General features: G+C 50.9%; 1 protein-coding gene across 2 annotated transcripts in view; it reads left to right on the top strand.

Annotated features, from left to right (window-relative positions):
• The first annotated feature begins 308 nt into the window (after positions 1-308).
• CDC42EP3 (CDC42 effector protein 3) overlaps positions 309-5,046 on the top strand; it is a 25,132-nt gene continuing 20,394 nt past the window's right edge. The window contains exon 1 of one of the 2 annotated variants that reach the window (XM_026051224.1): positions 309-327. The gene's annotated coding sequence lies outside the window, so the exon portion shown is untranslated. Of the gene's footprint in view, positions 328-1,128; positions 1,188-5,046 lie in introns of those variants that run through there. The other variant, XM_026051225.1, reaches the window with a different exon arrangement.

The following is a 5,046-nucleotide window of genomic DNA, read 5'->3' on the forward strand; positions in this document are numbered from 1 at the left end:
AATAGGGGTAAAGGGGAAAAATATTATTAATGTTATTAGTGTTAATATCGCTATTGACGCTGTTGCTGCTCCCCCTTTCCCTGCCCGCCTTCCAGGCACTCCTCCGCGGTGCCAGGATTTCCCTGCAGCCGCCTTCCCTTCCCTTCCCTTTCCTTCCCTTCCCCTCGCCGCACGCCCGCCCCGCGCCCCCTCCCCGCCCGCCGGGCACTGACAGGCGGTCACAGGTGCCGCGAGGGGCGGCCCCGGCGCCGGCCTCGCTCCCGGCTGCTCCTCCGCCTCCTCTGGCCGCGCCGAGCCGAGCCTAGCTGAGCCGAGCCGAGCCGAACCGTGAGTGCGGAGCGCGGCCGGGTGCGCGGCCGGGAGCGGCCCCGACAGAGGCGCCCGGGCGCGGCCGAGTYCGCGCGGGGGTGATTGGAGCGGCTGGAATTCGGGGTGCAAATCCGCCTCCCCGTGCCTTATTATTACTATTATTATAATATTTTTTCCTGCTGAAGGTGAGGGTCGCGGCGCGGGCGGGCGCGGAAAGCGGCACGGGGAGCGGTGCGGGCGGGCGCGGGGAGGTGGCGCGGGCGGGCGCGGAAAGCGGCGCGGGCGGGCGCGCAGCGAGGCCGCCGCGCACACAAAGGGCGCGCGGGGCTACCGGGAGCAACGCGGTTTATTTTAGCTGGAAAATCAGGATAGAAAAGAAAATATGAAGCGCCCGAAATAGAGGAAGTAATTAATGTAGGGCTTGCGTCATGGTGGGGTTGTTGCCCTGGCTTAAAAATAGGGAGAGGGCTTATTGTGAAGTGTTCGGTGTGACACATGTGGTCCCCGCCTTTTATTTGCTTATTAATATTTGGSAAGGCGAGGAGAGCGCCAGCGAGTGAAATTATTCACATGCAGACGGTTCTTCTCGGTTAAATGCAGGCTGTGAATATGTGACATTGTGCAGCAAGGCATTGAAAAATATTCTCGGGGGCTTTAAGGTAGCGGAATCTCAAGCGGAGCAATTCTTGAGCCGTGTGCTCTCATCCGGATGGTGAGAGAAAGGACAGGGATACCAAAAAAGGCATYGCGATGCTCCATTCAATTCCAGGAGCAGAATTTCCCCTTCCCTACAGGAAAGGACAGCGCGTTGTTGGAAGCAAGAAGTGACAGATGTGGCATCTTAGCAACTGGCCGCACATAAAAGCGGGTGTCAGCAGGTGATTATTGTCACAGGGATTTGCTTTTAAAGCGTTTTGGATGGGGAGGGTCCGGCTTATTTTAGGGCTAGCCTTAAGATTTGCTTCAGCTCTGTGGTGTGTTAAAAATAGGTTTTCAGCAGAGGCGTTCGGAAAGGTAACAGCAAATTCCCGTCTTCAAAACATTCCATGCTTGAAACATTTGTTTTTTATTAGAGCACACAAGGCGAGAGGAACTGAACAGGTCCTTCCGCCGGTAGGACGGTGTTGAAGGAAACCATTCCTCCCGGCCCCACTGCGAGCAAATGGTGTCGTGGAGGAAGCAGCGAGGCCTGTCTCTTGCTTAGGTTCAAGATAATCACGGTCACTGTTCTCTGGGAGATACCTGTCCCCACAGAGGTGGAAGTTGGTCTGAGTCACCAGCCGTGATGGCTTTGGGGAGGAAAGAGCTGGAGATGGCCCAGGAGGTGGCCCTGGCCGCGCTGTCCTGGGCTCGGGGGCTGCGACCAGTGTCACGCTGACTTCAATGTGGTGCTATGAAACCGTTCTGCTTACACCAGCCTTGCGCTCGCCGAGAAAGCCGTCGCTCTCGGCAAACCTTGCTGGGTGTTTCTGTACCGAGGTACAGCGAACACCTCATGGGTTTATCATCTTCTAAGCTGGATGGCTCCTTGTGGAAGAAGAGCTGGTTCTCTGCCCAGGTCTTGAGCAGGAGCACAGGGCAGGGGAGGGAGCTGCACAGCCTCCGAGCATGAGTTTCCTTCGCCTGGGTACCTGCTCGCCGGGGTCTCTTCAGCTCCGCTTTTCAGTGGCCTGGTTTCCCCAGAGCTTTTCACTACGCTGCTTACGTTACCTTTCCACTCTCTTCCCCCTTTCTTTTCTTATCAGGATCAAAGCACAGTGGTTATCTGCTCTCGAGACGGAAGCCTCTCGGGAGAGCAGGACAGTCGAGCCGGCTGGGAGTGGGTGCCCGCTCCGAGCAGCGCTGCCACAGAGCCACAGCCCCGCGGTATCGCGATGGGGTATCGTGAAAGGGTATCGCTGCAGGGTATCGCGATGGGGGGCAGCAGCCTGAACGTCTTTCCTATGGGTTTGCTTCCAGCAGCAAGGTGAATCATCCCCAAATCCCCCATATGAAGGTCTCTGAGGAAGAGTTCTTGGCAGCTCTTGGTCCAGAAACAGACAGTTTTTATGTGATTTTTATGTGATTTATTCTCACCGCAGGACATGTTAGTGACTGGCTGGTGAGAGCAGCTCTCTGGTGCTGATGGACCTGCCTGGGTGGGTGTGAAGCACCCCCCACTCAGGGGCAGAGGGGTAGAATCAGGTGCCACTACTGAGAGCCAGACCAGGTCATGTCCGTGTTGGAGGAGAACCTGGAATGACCTGATGTGCTGACCTCAGAGAAGACCCCTTTCCGGTGCTAAGTAGGAGATATTTGTGAATGACATTCTTGACGATGATCATTGCTTGTGGTATTTTACAATGTTCTGAATTGACATTCCTCATGTTTCTGAGCAAAGCTGGTAACGCAGCCTGGTAACTGCAGGGAAATAGGGGTAAGAGGAGGCACTTGGGAATCAGCCAGCGAGAGGGCCGGTTTACAAGGGAAATCTCATGGTGGGGTGAGAGGCGAATCGGGAGACACAAGCTTCATGAAACACACGGCTGAAATAAACTGAGAAAACAGCAAAAGGACAGAGCTGCCCAGAGTAACAGCTGTTTATACCTTAACTTGCATTTCCTTGGTGTTTATGGAATAAGTAAGTCAGGTGTTGGAAAAAAATTGCTTGTCTTCCACTTCTGACACGAGTTAAGTTTGCAGGAACGCAGTTAATAATTTGTGTAAGCATCTATCTTTTGAGGGGCCGGGAAGTGTTGAGTGTGCTTTACCTATTTCTGTTTTATTTGAAGCGGAGGGTAAGCTTTTGTAGGCCGAGCCTACGTTGGGGTAATGCACCATACCTAAAGCTCTGAAACTGGGAAAGTGATAGCTGAATGCTCAAAATAAATCATTTCTTCATGGCCACAATAGCTTTTTATGTGAGAGCGTTTATTGACAGCATGCTTAGCCGAAGTAATTTAAAAGACTGTTATACTTATCTTTGAAATTATGCAGTTGCACAATGCTCATAAAACTTGATGACTGGCCTCTCGTGAATGCCACGGAGCAGAATTAAGGGTTCTAGCCCTGGCCGTCTGCGTGGGGCGTGCTGGTGTGGGTCAGCAGCACGCAGCTTAGCCAGCCTCTGCGTTGCGTTACCCTTGTTTGCGTGCCCTGGGTAGCAGCAGAAAGCCCCATGTGGCTGCCGCGCCGCKCCGGGGCCTGCCACGCAGGTCAGCACGCAGCGCCCTACACCGTTATCGGAGGAGAAGGGATCTGAGGTGGGATGAGCCCCTCGGTCCTGGTGCCCTGGCCCCTTTGGAGCGAGCTGGGCTCGTGCATATTGCAACCATCCTTCTGCAGAGACACCGCTGGGCATGACAGGCCTGGCTCGCTGAAGCCGCCAGGTAGGACCTGCCCAAGCAGGTCTCTGCACAGCTGCCCAGATGTGCTCAAATTCATTTTTTTWAAAAACAACCTATGGAAAACTTTCAAAAAGAAATGCATACTCATGTCTTTTTCCTAAGAARATCCAAACAGCAGGGCTTACTGTATCTTTTTTTATTCTCTCCCTTTGAAATACCAGGTGTTTCAAGTCTGACTCTCACTGTTTTGCTCTAGATTTTTTTTGAGTGTCTGAATATTTTTATTGTGCCTTAAACAAAGGAAACAGGTGTTGAATGGTCATTCCAAGTTTGTTTTTTTTTTTTTTCTAAAAATATTAGGCACTGGCATAAAAATAGCAAATAAAACCAAGATGTTAATCTGCAAATTTCATTTTTTCCAGTTAAGATTTTAAGAAGTCTGTACAGTGTAATACCAAAATGAAAGAAATCCCCAAATCTATGTGAAAGCTTGGTGCAAGCAAGTATCTAGAGGCAGGAAAATGCCCGTGAAAAGTGCAGACACAGTTTAAAGTGATTATGGTCGTGTRTCATTTCTCATAGCTCTCTTCCCTCAGCAGTATGTGGGGTGAATGAGGTAGGAAAGGAAAGGAAAGGAAAGCCCTGTTGGAAGTGCCAGGCTAAGGCTGAAGGTCCTGGGTCGGCTCTGTCATACTCCTCTTAGGTGTTGTTGGGCAACGTTTTAATGCAGATGCATGAAGGAACCAAATGATGGTTGCATAGGGAGTTTAATCTTGGGATTTCTTAACTTTGCATTCTTTGACTTTGCAACCGCAGTGTTTTACGTATGAGATTTCTAATTATGGGGTACAGAACTCACAGTGATACTCTGCAAGGAGGATCAAAGGTGCTTTGCTGCCATCGCCGTCACCCGTGAAGTGTTTATCCAAAGCTCTTGTGAAACGAGCTTCCCTGCCAGCAGAGCCTTCTGCCGTGATCTTCTCGGGGAGGAACTCGGATACCTGCAAGGATATGAGTAATGCTGTTTGCAGCCTTTGGGAGGAAGCAAAGCTGGGAGAAAGGCAAGGCAGGAAGGAGATGCTAGGCTAGACTTCAGGCGCAGGATCTTCAGTGAAGAAGAGGTGAATAGTTCCTGATTTGGTGAAAACTCTGTTTCTCCAGCTCTAGCAAAGCCTCTCGTTGACTTTTAAGAGCACAGTTCTCTCGTTTCATTTGAGGGTGAGCTCCTCTGGAGCTGAAGGTTTCCTTAAGGCTCAAGGGCTACTCCAGTGCCAAGTGATAGATAGGAGCATAATGCCAGTATTGCTGCTTTGCCACCATCAACCATTTACATTCTTGCCTTTTTTTTTTTTTTTTTTTTTTTTTTTTTTTTTTTTTCTAGTCTTTTAAATTGTATTGGTGAATATGTTGT

The sequence above is a fragment of the Nothoprocta perdicaria genome, unplaced genomic scaffold (assembly GCF_003342845.1).
Source record: "Nothoprocta perdicaria isolate Ctin4 unplaced genomic scaffold, notPer1 scaffold_73, whole genome shotgun sequence".
NCBI lineage: Eukaryota > Metazoa > Chordata > Aves > Tinamiformes > Tinamidae > Nothoprocta > Nothoprocta perdicaria.